This window comes from Urocampus carinirostris, chromosome 10 (genome assembly GCF_059441175.1).
Source record: "Urocampus carinirostris isolate Australia breed hairy pipefish chromosome 10, RoL_Ucar_1.0, whole genome shotgun sequence".
In the NCBI taxonomy this organism is placed as follows: domain Eukaryota; kingdom Metazoa; phylum Chordata; class Actinopteri; order Syngnathiformes; family Syngnathidae; genus Urocampus; species Urocampus carinirostris.
Genome location: NC_142358.1, coordinates 29677625 through 29693022, shown reverse-complemented (window position 1 = coordinate 29693022; position 15398 = coordinate 29677625). Strand labels below are relative to the sequence as shown.

Below are 15398 nucleotides of genomic sequence, written 5' to 3'. Positions count from 1 at the left end.
AAACACATACAATAACAAAGAAAAGAAAAAGAAAAATAAAAAGGGGAAAAAAATAGAAAAAAAAAAACATACACAAAAATGTTGTAGACCATGGCCAACCCAAATGCCCAAACACCCAAACAAGTTAAGCACCTCGGCACCCAAGTTGGTCATGCTTTCGTCCCTCCAGATGAAACGGGACACGAGAAAGAGTGACGCCGTGTGACTCGGGTCAGGGCGACACAACACACTCTTCTGTTCAACAGCAAGGCCCGACAGATTTCACTGGTTTACCCCTGCCGCATCATACGGGTGCCCTGCCCATCCCTTAGAACGCGTCCAAACATCCCACTATCGACAAAAAAATAGAGAGAGCATAATAAAGAGAAAGGTGGACAAAATAAAACGAAAAAAAGAGAAAGATGTCAAAAGAAATAAAAAGAAAATGAGAACGAGAAAGAACAAAAGAATGAGAAAAGACAGAAAAAGAGAAAAAAGAGTTAGCATGAGAAAGAGAAAAAGAAAGTGATGAAGAGAAGGAGAGGATGTAAGAGAAAAAAGAGAAACAAAAAATGCTAGAGAGAGAAAGGAGAGAAAAAATATAGAGCGAGAGCGAGAGCAAAAGAAATACTACTACGGTTGCTTTGCGAGTGGTGCTTGGCTTGGGTGACATCAAGTTGACATATTTACAACTAGAGCTCAGTTTTCTCAGTATTGTCTTGGCGGGCCACAGGCCGCCTGTGCTTAAGAAAATAACCCTTGTCATGTGGAATTATAATACGTTGGGTAGATTACTAATGCAGGCTCAATAATAGAGCATAATACTGAAAAACAAAGCGACAAATTTTGTAGGATGACATTCTGTTACTGAACAGAGTGTCTCGATCCGACCTAGAGGTAAGATCGGGCCAAAAAAAAGCACCCGAGCCCGACGCAGGCCCGAGGGGTATTAAACCCGACCCGGACCGAGCCCGACTAATTAACTGGATTTGCTGGCCTGGCCCGAAAGGGGCCCGAAATTACATATTTTATTTATAAGGAGGGGTGATTTATGATAACAAATTAAACTCTGCCTTTTGTTACAACATCTAGGCCTAAGTTAAATAAAACTGTATAAACATTTACATCTTTTATATTTCTGTGTCTGCACTGCAGATGTTACATTAAGCGACAATCTGTCATTGACGGTTTTTTTTTTTTTGAGGTAGCGAAAACATTTAAGGGCGTCCGTCATTTTGACGACTTGATCATTGGGCCATAATCCACAGCAGCAGTAGTAGTACGTCCTTAAGATTTTAGCGCAGCACTTTCATTGAGGGGGTGTTGACGTGTTGTGCCCTTTTCCGACTCCTATGCAAATTCCCCCCCCCCCGATCGTATTCTATATAAAACGCTTATTAAAACAATAAAGAGAGCTAATTATAACAATTGGGAGATCCTAGTCTATATAACGCGTTTATTTAAACAATAAAGCGCGATCGTATTCTACAAATTGCGTTTTTTAACGCGGATGAAAATGTCACCAACGTCAATGTACGCTTCCGACAAAAGCGATCGTATTCTATATAATACGCTTTAAAACAAAATAAAGCGAGCTAATTATAATAATTGGGAGATTCTAGTCTATATAACGCGTTTATATATATTATATTTATAATTATTAATTAATTTAAAAAAAAAGCAGGACCGAACCCGACCCGACCCGACCGTATGACTGACATTTCAGGCCCGACCCGGCCCGAAATTGCCTCAGGTTCGGGTTCGGGCTCGGGCCATAAATCTTAGGTCTAATCCGACCCCTGGGGCAGACTGAGGTTGACATCCCTGGTACACACTTTTGCATTTAAATATTGTGGCAACCCAAGTCGATAGAGGAGAGCATTCAAATGTATGATATTAGGCACTGGATGTGATGATGACAAATGAAGCACTTTTCTGGAAACATAGCTCAAAATCTTCCTTCAACAGCAAGCACCAATAACCACAAAGGTGACATTTCTATGCATGGCATCATGCTTTACTGAAGATATAAAGCTAAAAATATAGATTGTGTTCGCTTATCTACTCGCATAACTGACACTTGAACACTTTACAGGACTTGCTCTACAGAGAGTGACTCATCCAACTAAGAATTAACTATTGAGCTGAGATATCAGCGCTTGACACAGTCCAAAAATTGATGGCGGAACTTTCAGATGAATTGTTATTGCACCAACCTTTGCACGAGTGTAACAAATATTAAGATAGTACAACAGACATCAGATTACTGTTGTTGCCTACAGCTTCACTAAGTGAGAGAGGCGCTGCAAGCGGTACCCACAAATGCCAAAATCCCCACCTTAAATTTAAATATTTCATTTTAATTGTCTTTTAGATACAAAAAAAAATTCATACTGTTCTTACTTTAAAAACGTTTAAGTTGTGAAATCTAACTGCTAAGAGAAAACTAATGTCATATTGACATAGGACCCATTGTTACGTTGCCACATTACCTTCAGACAACGCGACATTTTCTCCCTATGTTGGGCTTAAAACATTTGGTGGGCCATCAATATTGAAAACTTGAGTATTAGGGATCGACCAATATCGTTTTTTTGGGCCCGATACAGGTACTAATTATCTGCATTAAGAGGGGCCAATAAATAATATAATAATAAAGGGATAAAAGTACTTAAATAGCCCCCAGATTTTTTTACAATAAATACAAATGTCAATACAACCAATATGACTTGAATCAAATTAAAACAAGTGTAAAATGCAATGGAAATTTCAACGGAGCTCGCGAACTGAAAAGGGTGGGCATTTCTGTTTTAGAGCCAAATTGTCGATCTAATATTATGGTAACAGCTAATCACTCATCATTACACTTTAGCATGCTTTTTATGCTGTCTCTCAATCACAAACACACACGCCTGATTGATTAACTAATGTTATGACAAGAGCGAATATATCAGTCTCCATCTGAATGGGCTTCCCGACTACACTTTTTACACAATCTCACACGCTTTTTAAAATCTCAATATCATCAAAGACTGAATTAATAATCAGGCATGTCAGGACTCATGAGTTAGCACAGCTCCCGCTGTTTGGGAAGGTTTGCTATGGGTCTTTTAGTTTTAATGATTTTTTTTCTCCTCCGGTGTGAAGGAGGATCCAAACCGTGATAATTTGCAAATATTTCATCAATGATATTACCTGTTGCAAAATCAAGTTACATTTTGTTATGTGGTGCAAACCAGAAGCTAGAAAAAGTTACATTGGTGACCACTGCTTTGGCCATGATACAAAACAAAGGAGTACGTCGGTCCGGAAAGCTATTGCTCCAGTGGCTTCGCTCCGGTCGCTTCTCCAATCAGAGCGTGGGTAGTGAGGATAGAAGAGTAGGGGAGGGAAAGGTAGGAGGAGCAGGAGCCAGGGAGGGAAAGGCTCAGCTGCATCGGAGTCTGAATAATCGGCCCGTTAAATAAATAAAAATGCAGATACCGATATCCTTCTAATTCCCAAATTTCGGTGTTGATAAATGGCCTGCCTGCTAATCGGTTGGCCTTTAACTAAGTAAACTAAAAAGTTAACTAAAGTTAACTAATTAACGACCAGAGATCATAATCAGCCTAACGTGGCTCTTCAAACATCCACAAAACATACCTAACCGATGTATGTCCAATAACATTACAGACTTAAGTCAGATTTTAAAAATCTGATTTGTACCGTTTATATTAAATGAAATAAATAAGTATAATTGTAGTGTAAACATAGCAGCGCAGGCAATGATGTCCGTTTTGGAATTACCAATGTTTGATTTTGTGTTAATTCAGAACGTGAACATTTTAAAACCAAAAACACTCAAATCACTTCTAATGATGCATTTATACTATTCAGTCATTGTAGTGATTACAAAAGACCATTTTTATAAAATTAGGCACTGAAAGTGTAGTGTTCCTCACGATACATGCCATGTAGAGGAATTATTTCTCAAAGCAGACAGTTTAACCTGATATCCCCTAAAGCTGTAACGTCACTTGAAGAACCAAAACAATGGCGGGTCATGTTGAAGATCAGACGGTGATTGTAGTAATCGCAAATGCATGGCACTCATTTTTACTCAGAGTAATTGGAACTTTGCTTACCGTGTCGCTGGGGGGCTTTTGACTGTTTTGTGCGAGTTGCGTGCTTTTATTATCAAAAGGTAAGTTTACCTGCCGTCGTGTACAGCATGCATTCTATTTTTTGCCTTCGCCTCCTTTTAGGTACATGATTGTTACGTTTTCGTTTGTGTTTTTTCGCCGCGTGTCTTGCAGTTGATATAATATTGTCCAGATAGCTTCCCCGTTAGCATATGGGCTCCCCAAGGCTTCCAGATTAGCCCCTTTAGCAGTCGGCTAACTGGCTAGCCTGTCCTGACAGTTGTTATTTCCCTGACAGGGTTCATGTTTTTTGCGGTAATCTTTTTTTTTTTTTGGGCTCCAGGTTATCCTGGCTGCTTACTGCGTGATTTTGCTTCGCCAGCCTACTGTTTTCACACCGATTGGTCCCGGTTGTCCATTTTTAGCAGTCGGCTATCCTGCAAAGTCTCGGCTAATTTAGCGCCTATTAGCTCTCAGTGTGTTAATATTGCCAGTTTGCCCCATTAGGTCTGCTCGCCATTTTTTGTACCATTGCTGCACCCACCTACAACTCAGCACCTAGGCATTCTCCACAAAAACTACCAAAAACATGCTTAAACACTCAAAACATTTTCGACTAATAAACATGTTAACCAATATGGTGACTGACTTGCTAAGGTGCTAATGTTCTTCACATGACATCAGGGCTCAGGAAGTCAAAGACAAGACAGATGGTCTTCAAATACATTATCTGAAAAAATTATTGGAATATAAAAAATGACATATTATATATTATGTATATTATGCAAAAAACATGTACTATTTTCTCACGTTTTGTATGTATTAGGATTTTGGTATCCTTTTAAGGGCTATACAAATAATTGTGACTTAAATAGACAAGAAAGAATATTATTTTCATATTGAAACTATAACGCCACTAGAGAGACTGTGTAATCTAGGTGGGTCAATATGCTGCAGTCACAGTGCGTCCATAAATCTGCTTGTTCCTCCTTCTATTGATTTTGGTGTCTTTGTGTGGCACCGGGACAAATCATAAAAATGTGCAGAATTCTCTGGAGAGGATGGGTCATTTGCTAATTAATTCAGAAAGGTGGAAGTCCTTTAGGTAGAAGCCGTCCTCTTACAACTGGAACGAGCCACGGCCCAATTCATTTGTGTGTTTACGTCACCAAGCTTGGACAATTATGGACTCTCCAAACCAGTTGGTCAAATCAATGCAGTACATAAACCAAGTTGCAGCACAGAAGACAAGCACAATGGAAAGCCTATAAAACAGGGGTCTCCAACGCGGTGCCCCCTTAGGTCTGCTGAGGTGCCCGCAGACCACTTCTGAAAATAAGTCACCAGGGCTGGGTCATTGTGATTTTTTCGTAAAATGTTTTTTAGTGGTTGAATTTATTTAACCTACTTCCAATAATGAGTCTGGTCATAACATACTAACAACATGATTAGTTATTTTAGAAAAGTATATCGAACTAGGGGCCCTTTAGGATAATTGGTAAAAAAGAAAAAGTTGCTCTCGGCTTGAAAAAGCTTGGAGACCCCTGCTGTAAAATGATTACTTTTGCGAACAAAAATGTGAAGCATCAATAATCAACATGAACGAATCGTTATTTTCATTGTTTTTGGGGGTAGCATGGTACCATTGACTCAACTTTGCTTTGCCCACATCTATGGATAATCTATGTGAGAACTAAGGTAAACCCTTTGTCACATTTCAATACCAAGCATTCCAATGATCTGGAATCTGGACAGCCTTCATTTACAACCAGTGACAATAATTCAAAGGACTTCAGAAAATGTAACTCTACCATCAGTGGTATCTACCGTCACTGTAAAACAATCAAAGTGTAAGTGGAAGGTTCGTTATGAGTCTTTTAGTTTTTGTGATTTTTTTTTTCCTACGGTGTGGTAGAAGGATCAAAAACGTGATTATTTCCAAATACTTGATCTATGAGGTTAGCGTTATTGCAAAATCAAGTTTGTTGCTGAGATTTTGTCATGTGGTGCAAACCCAAAGCTAGAAAATGTTTCATTAGTGACAACTGCTTTGGCCATGATACATAACAAAGGAGAGTTAGTTGACTAGGCAATTTTTGTTGTTGACGGAACAGTGAATTGCGAATATAAAATAAAAACAATTGCAAGGAGCAGGAGTACACCCCATTAAAACTTGGTCTAGCTCCTTCTTAACTCCCGTTGAGAGCATGCCACTGCTAATTTTATTAGAATGGGCGTCTGTAGTTATTGGGAAAAAAATCTAATCTAGTAATCATGATTTTATCACTTGGGTCACATCACACCCAACAAAAGGCTGGCCTGTTTTGCTGCTATTTTTTGCTAGATATCGAACGATAACAAACTAAGTGAACACAGTAGCTGGTGTTCATTAGGGATGAACAAAAAATAATTTTGGCCCGAAACCCAAATATGATAATGCTAAACGCTTGGTCAATATACCAACAAAAAATTGATCACCAAAATATTAATTATTAAAACATTTATTTTGCATGGACTCGCTTTTTAGCATTAAAAAAATATGTATTATTATTACATGACGGGCATATTACTATCTGCTAATTTCCAATACTTTTATTATATTCTCATAAAACAAAAAAGGCATTTATCGATTTTTTTAATACCATAATATGCGCCCCGTACTAAAAGGTACCAATTGTTTGTCTTTAAATGCTGTATTCTTGCGCCATGCATACTGCCCTTGGGTATCAGTCGATAATAGTAATTATCACATATTTTTTTCTTTCACATTTTGGCATAATTTTTTGCCCTTAATTGAAAGTTCACGAAAACAGATGGTGCTTTAACCAATTTTAATGTCAGAACAAGGACGCATGGTGACAAACTACAACACAGCATTTCACAAATGCAAGGAATATTAAACAAAATAAAAGTATAAAAAATGAGGCAATCAAAACGCAGAACATTGCACATACTGTAAACCTACAATTCCAAAATAGGTGGTGTAATTGTGGTTTAACTTATCGACTTTTATACAATGTTTTTATTATTTATTTTGGCAAAAAATGATTTGACGATAATTATCGTTATTTTATTGCCCAGGCCTACATCAGTCCCTAGCATCTCATTCCAAAAGCTGGCTTGTCCAAATGTGCATTTGCATACTGAAAACGGATGCATGAAATTAAAATGCAGTTATTAGGACATAACAAGGAGCAGTACGGATGGCGGAAGAATACAACATTCAAAGACAAACACTTTCTACCCAGAGTAAAATGTGTTGTTGGTGGTTCCATCATGCTGTATGGCTATGCGACCAGTGCAGGTACTGGCAATCTTATTTAAATTGAAGGTCGCATTGATTCCAGTCAGTACCAACATACATTTACGAACAATGTTCAAGAATCAGTGGCAAAGTTTAAGTTGTGCAAGAGTGCCCTGAACATTGCCTTCACTGGACTAAGGCATTCACGCAGAGGAACAAATACAGCATTTTAAATCTGCCATCTCATTCCCCTGACCTGAATGTTATTGAAAATCTGTGGTGTGATTTAAAGTGGGCGGTCCATGCTTAAAAACCATCAGATCTGAGTGAACTGGAGATGTTTTGTGAAGATGAATGGTCAAAAATATCTCCAAACCGAATTCTGACCCTCATTGAAAGCTATACGACGCATTTGGAAGATCTACTGAAAATATTGATATAATTTTTCTCTTGGTATGCCAATATTTATGGACCTTATACAATCACTAAGACTTTAACTTGTAACATGGCGAAGACCAAAGAGCTGTCCACAGACACCAGAGACAAAATTGTACACCTCCACAAGGCTGGAAAGGGCTACGGAGCAATTGCTAAGGAGCTTGGTGAAAAAAAGGTCCACTGTTAGAGCAATCATTAGAAAATAGATGAAGCTAAACATGACAGACAATCTCAATCGGAGTAGAGCCCCATGCAAGGTATCACCTCGTGGGGTCAAAATGATTCTAAGAAAGGTGAGGAATCAACCCGGAACTACACGACAGGAGTTGGTCAGTGACCTGAAAATAAATGGGACCACCGTTTCCAAGGTTACTGTAGGGAATACACTAAGAAATCATGGTTTGAAATAATGCATGGCACGAAAGGTTCCTCTGCTAAACCAGCACATGTCCAAGGCTGTCCTTAGTTTGCATATGACCATTTAGATGATACAGAGAACTCATGGAAGAAAGTTTTGTGGTCAGATGAGACCAAAATAGAACTTTTTGGTCATAGTTTCCTCCAACAAGTTTGGAGGAAGAAGAATGAAAAGTACAATCAGAAGAACGCATCCTTACTGTGAAGGGGTGAGGCGCTAGCATCATGCTTTGGGGGCGTTTTCCTGCACATGGGACAGGACGAGTGCACTGCATTAAAGAGGATGACTGGGGCCGTGTATTGTTAGATTTTGGGGAACAACCTCCTTCCCTCAGTCAAGAGCATTGTAGATGGGTTGTGGCTGGGTCTTCAAAAACAACAGCCCTAAGCACACAGCCAGGAAAACCAAGGAGTGGCTCCGTAAGAAGCATATCAAGGTACAAGCATGGCCAGCCAGTCTCCAGACCTGAACCCAATCGAAGGAGCTCCGTGTTTCATAGTGACAGCCCAGGAACTTGACTGATCTAGAGAAGATCTGTGTGGAGGAGTGGGCCAAGATCCCTCCTGCAGTGTGTGCAAAACTGGTGAAAGACTACCGGAAACGTTTGACCTCTGTAATAGCAAACAAAGGCTTAAGTACCAAATATTAAAATGTATTTTCTCAGGTGTTCAAATACTTATTTGCAGTTATATCACACAAATAAATCGTTAAAAAAATTATGCATTGTGATTTCTGGATTCTCTTTTTAGTTTCTCTCTCTCACAGTGGACATGCACCTAAGATGAAAATTTCCAACCCCTCAATGATTTGTAAGTGGGGGATATAGCAAAATAGCAGGGTGTTCAAATACTTATTTTCATCACTGTACATGACATGCAGCAAAATAATTTTGAAACACAGACGGTGAGTGGCTTGAATTAAGAATTGCGGAAAATATGTCTATTAGTGAAATAACATCAAAGCGATTCCCAAACGCCACATATTTTAGGCTAACTACTGATACTATAAATACGAACGGTTAACCCTAAAAATAATTATAAACAGTTTCTTTTGATTGGTCAAGAAGCTCACATTCTTATCTTGAACTAAACATTGCCTGCATCTAAACAAAATCATTATTTTGCTTTGTGATGGTCCGTCTGACCACTGGTTTGAGCTTAGAAAATCTGCTAATTTGGTAGAAAATGAAGTTTCTGGTTTTGGACAATTAACAGATACTATGAGAATTTATCTTGCAAAATAAGGTTAAAGAAGAATTGCCTTTCAAATAACTCCAATAGGGAGAAATTGTAAAACAAAATTTAGTCTGATGACACAATACAATAGTGTATGGAAAAAAAGCTGAATATTTTTCACATTTACGTTTACCGTCTTCTTAATACAGTTGACAAACCACGCTGGACAAGTTTAATAAGGCAAAACAATTTTAAGTTTACAAGTTCATTATCAAGTTTATGTTAAGTTAACTGATCTTGAGCTGTGCATTTTTTTTTTATTCGCAGTTTCTAAGAGAATCTATGTATACTTAGCTACATGACTCATTTTACTTTTCACCAGCTCTTTTTATTCAAAGCCTAAGAACTTCAAGAAAAGAGACATTTGTCTGCTGCTGTTAGCTCCATTCAATTTAAATGCGTCTAACTCTTTAAACTTGAAGAGAAGCAATTAGATATTTATCATTTATTTGCTCTGCTGCTATATTCACTGTGTTTATGGTGAAATTAAGGTTAATAATGATTTCTTGATTAATTCTTTACTTGAATTATTGACCATTACATTGATCTTTTTTGGTTGGGTGTTCAGTATTGATTTTAAGCTGATATTAGCATAATAGCATATCATCAGGGGGGATTTATTTTTGGACTGACAGGCTGATGTACATTGTTTGAACATTATACATGATTTATTGTCCCAGAAGTGTATGATTTAAGTTGCTTGTTTTTTTTAGGAAAGAAAATTAAATCACAATTATCAATTATATCGAATCACAATACTTATAGAATCGCTAATATCGAGAATATAAATATAATGATGATTTTATCTAAAAGAAGCAGTATGCAACATATTACTGTGCTGAGAGTCTGCAGATGCAGAGTGAGGCACGAAATTCTCTTGCCTCTTGACAAATGGCAATAGTGAAGCACACCTCACATCTGACAACATATACGTTTTCCCCATATTTTACACATTCTTTATCCTTTTATTTTTTTCCTTACATTTTTTCTCTAACCCAGATTGTCTCCATCACTTGTGGTTGACAACGTCATCATAGAAAGGTAATATTGTTGGGGGTATTCTACATTGTCTTACTGTGCGTAAATAAGTTAAGTGTTTTGTTCGTAAGGTTTATTATCGTTTAATAAGGGGAATTAAAATCATTTATAAGGGGATCAATTGGTTGAATTGACAGATATGCCTCACTGCACTTAACCAAAAAGGTAACCGTGAAAGAACAAGGTCAGCAAAATCTATGCATGCATACATTCATAACAAAATCAATAACGTATTGTCACGACCATAGAGCGCATATAAAAAAAGTCTCTGATTTTCTCCAAATTGTGCGGTGCGCCCTGTGTGTGATATGAAGCGACAGACAGAGACCAGTTCAGTGTACTTAGGGTTAGGCGCCCGCCCAGAGACTGGTCACAGGTTCGAGCCTTGGCAATGTCATAAACTAACAACATTTTTGAATAGATCCAATGGTTTTTGTGAGATTGTTCACATTTAACTAAATGTGACCTGTATGCGATCTCCTGTCACTTTTAGGCATCTCCTGTGTAATCGCCACCATGTCCCTTCTGTTTGTGCCGAAGAGCACATGTGAAGTCACACGCAATGCAACTGTGTTCTCCGGAAGTACTCTTGCATGCCAAAGCCGTAGCGTATATAGTAATTCCATGAAACTGTCATTTTTCCATCCGGGACTATGGTAGCATAGAAATTTCCAGCGGATTATAATGAAAAGAATAGATTGTCGATGCTTGGGCCAACGTGTCTGCCAGGACTGTTGTTCGAACTTTCGCATAAACCACCGGCATAATTTCTGAGGAGCCGCACAGCACGGAAAGTGACCGATAGTGGAGAAAGTGAACCTTTTAATGAAGATTAAGCGAAGCGGTTGGGGTCAGAAATAAAGGACAAAGACTTTGACGGTTTTGTTTCATATAGAGTACCCAAAAAAAAAATGTGAGTATCAAACTCTGTTTTGCACCATCTTTTTTTTTTACATTTTGTTTTAACCGCGTTTACTTTGTAAGAAATACTAAAATAAACCACAACAAAACTCAGTTTTGCTTCAGTCTGATTTTTAAATACACACACTTGTATGCTCGTCTGGGTTGTTATAACGCAGACGCAGCAGAGGGCACCCGCGCCCTAACGTACGGTGCGCCCTCTGAATTGTTAAATACAGAAATAGAAACCTTTTAACACGGTGCGCCCTATGGTCAAGTCAAGTCATGTTTATTTGTATAGCCCTTAATCAAAATGAGTCTCCAAGGGCTGTACAGACCACAGATTATTCCAAGCCACAGACTATTATTACACCACCCCCTGATCTCAAATCTACATGAGGGTAAGAAAAAAACTCAAAAACCTCAACATGAGGAAAATAAAGAAACCTTGAGAAGGGACCGCACATGAGGTAATCCCCTTCCAGGAAGACCAGACTGCAATGGATGTTGCAATAACAAATAATACACAGATATTGTCAACATGATATATAGGTCATTCATAAGCTATACAATAGAAGTGTGTTTTAAGACTAGATTTAAACAGTTCCACTGTGGTAGCAGAACGAATTTCAGGGGGCAGATTATTCTACAGCACCGGGGCCTGAATGGAGGATGCTTTTGAACCTGCGGAACTCTTCTTGGCTCTCTGGATCACTAGTAGTAAAGTCACGTTTATTTATATGGCCCTTAATCACAGAAATGTCTCAAAGGACTGCACAGGATTACAATGAAACCATTACCTGATCTTAAACCAACATGCCGGCAATGAAAAACTCAAAACCTCAGCGTGAGGAAAAAAACATTGAGAAGGGGCCTCACAAGTGGTAATCCCCCCCTCCAGGATGACCAGGGTGGAATAGGTAGCAGACCAATAGTTATTTTTATATCATTAAAATGCAGGAATGACTTAATATGGATAATATTGTCAAACTTTCACATACAACTGTATGATAATCATTGATCTTTAAAAGAAAGCCGATACAACTGGTAACTGAAGGAGGTACTTCTTTGGCGTAAATACGAAAAGATTCATTAATATAAAGTATGAGTGGGTCGTGAAAATATGGTAATCTGTAAACATATACGACACAAGAGTGAATACAGATCATCATACCTGTCAACCTGTACGTTTTTGCCGTACAAAGTATGTTTATTATGCATTTTAAGATGTGTACGACGTACAGGAAAATCCGCACAGAAAAACGCAAATTTGTTAATTATGGGTACCATCCGGTATACACCGACTATCACAAAACGGCAAATCAATCAAGTCAAACCAGTTCGCCGCTATCTCGGTATCGTTTTTTTTTCTCGTTGCAAACGAAGCGAGCGGTTAGATGCTACTGTGCACATGCCTCTGCAGCCTCGGATTTCATGTGGTAATTATGTAGTGAAAGGAAGGAAGTATAAAAGGAGAAAATAAAAAAAGTCAGGTTTGTGTTTATCCCTTTAATCAGTATATTACCAACAATAATTTAATGCAGAAAATGAATTAATAATTTGAATGAGAAAATGTATTATTCTACTTAATTATATTTGCTTGTATTTTCCTTCGACAGTGAACTTCTAAACTACTTAATTTTTGAACTTTTTTTATAATGAACCTCATTGATGTCGAGCAACTCAGTATCTCACAACAAAATGTTAATTAACAATATGTATGATATAACGAAACACATGTACAATACAACATGTTAAACTACATAGATAAACACGTTTGAAAAACAAATATGGTGCAAGATTATTTTGTATTTTGTAAGGGAAAATACAGCATTTTGTAAGGGCATGGAGCCGTGGAGGTTGACAGGTATGGATCATGCACTTTCTATAATTATATTTCAGGGGGAAAATATCATCTGGGAACGCCTACGAGACAAACAAGTGAAAAGAACATGAATCGGTTAAGGAGAAAACGCAATTCCAAGAAGCCCATCATTGACTCGCATGCGCTCCACCCAGATTTCCTCCCACACATGACGAGGTATCTCCAGCTGAGCTAGACACCCGCCGGTGATACCATCTAAAGATTCGTCTTGTACGAACAAGAACCCAACCTGCAGTTGTTTATAAAATATTGTTGAAATCCACACCCATTTAAACGTTATCAACACACTCACGGGGCAAACCATAAGGTCGGCCTAAACGGACGCCCTTCCCCTATGCTAACATAGCAAAAAGGCTAATGAGTAGAACGAATACGATTTAAATTTGAAAACAGTCCAACGGTGCCTACTGTGTCAATTTTATATTTAGCGGCAATGACGTATTTGCCAAACGCCACCGAATCCGCTTCAAAACATTCCCGTAATAGCAACGCCACCCGCAACGGTAACCTTCCAGCCCAACCCAGTGACATGTCACGTCGTTAGCGCACACGGTGTTTATTTCACAACGCCATGATTACAACATTAAGTCAATTTGAATACCGCCATGTAGGTAAGTGTGTATAGACCTTCTCCTAACTCAAAAATGATGCAGTTGGGAAGTTAGCTACAATGTGAACTCCATTACATACGGCATTGCTCTCAAGCTCAATAAGCTTAATTTAACATCGTTCCCAAAAAACATTCTAATAGAAGGTAGCAGACGTTTGCAAAAGGGGGAAAAGTGCAGTGCTTATATGCTACCTGCTGCTTCGAACCGAGCGGCCTGGCCGCCATTTTGAGGCATAAAAGGAGGTGCAAAAATTTCAGCCACATCGTCGTTTTTTCCCCACCTAACGCCACATTTTCCTTTCAACCGCTGGTATCGTTAGAGAACACAACTTACCCTTCTCGTTTTTGTCACCGAATATCCCAAAAAAGAGTCTCCGACGGCGGCACAAGGGCGTGAAAAGCGCGCTGCGAATTGAGATCTTGTTAGCTGGAGGTAAACTGCGCCCCTCTCGTGTCTCCGGCGCCGCTCGCTTGTTTTTTTTCGTCGGCTACCGCATTCGACTTGTCTCGTGGCCGCGCACGCAGACGAGAACGCGCACGCCCTTGACAGGAAGCTAAGAAACCCTTCAATACGTGGAGCGTTTTTATTTAATTTATATTTTGTGGGTGTCGGTAAATACATGTTTTCGTTTCGAAGTTTAATTCACACATGGTAACTTTAATTCTTGGATGTCAAATGTACAGCCTTCGGGCTGGTCTGTTGGATGAATCTGGCCCGCCATTACTGTAATTTATGAGGAGATTGTATGTCAAAAAAGAAGCGAGTCTGAAGGTAATTTATATCAAAAAATATATATTTTTTGAATGAATGCAAACTGAGTGCTCTTTCGGGCCGCTGGAGGGCAGTGTTGAGTTTATAGAGCATGTCGATTTGGTTCAGGTGTAACACTCAACTGTTAAAACCAGTTAACACATTCAAACGAACTGTTTAATATTTTTGCCTTAACTCATCTTGAGTCAATCTGTTTATTATTCGAAATATTTTATGTATACATGTAGTCAAGTCATTTTTATTTGTATAGCCCTTAATCAAGTCAAGTCAAATTTATTTATATAGCCCTTAATCACAAAAATGTCTCAAAGGACTGCACAGGATTACAGTTACAAAATTACACAATTACCTGATCTTAAACTAGCAAACCAGCATGCGGGCAAGGAAAAACTCAAAAACCTCAGTGTGAGGAGAAAAGAGAAACCTTGAGAAAGGACCTCACATGTGGTAATCCCCCTTCCAGGATTGAACAGGGTGAATTACAATTAGCATTACTGTACACAGAATAGTAAACACTAGGTAAGATGTTGAAAATGTCCGGAAAGAGCATGACATCAACGACGACGCCAGCTGGTAAATGCAGGGGTTGACGTGCTGCAGGTCAGACCCCGGTCCGCTGACCCATCCCAAATCCTCCTTCTCCTTCGTATCAGCCAGGCAAAGAGTCTCAAAGGGCTTCACAGGTTATTACACAGACTATTTTTTCAGACTATTATTACACCATCCCCTGATTTGGAACCAACATGAGGGCAAGG

The 15398-nt window shown here is 38.7% G+C and overlaps 1 protein-coding gene across 1 annotated transcript in view; it reads right to left on the bottom strand.

Annotated features, from left to right (window-relative positions):
• The window catches only part of LOC148358635 (lissencephaly-1 homolog A-like), a 36944-nt gene extending 22536 nt beyond the window's left edge, over nucleotides 1-14408 (bottom strand). Inside the window, exon 1 of the mRNA XM_088346277.1 lies at nucleotides 14206-14408. The gene's annotated coding sequence lies outside the window, so the exon portion shown is untranslated. The remainder of the gene's footprint in view (nucleotides 1-14205) is intronic.
• Between the last annotated feature and the right edge of the window lie 990 nt (nucleotides 14409-15398).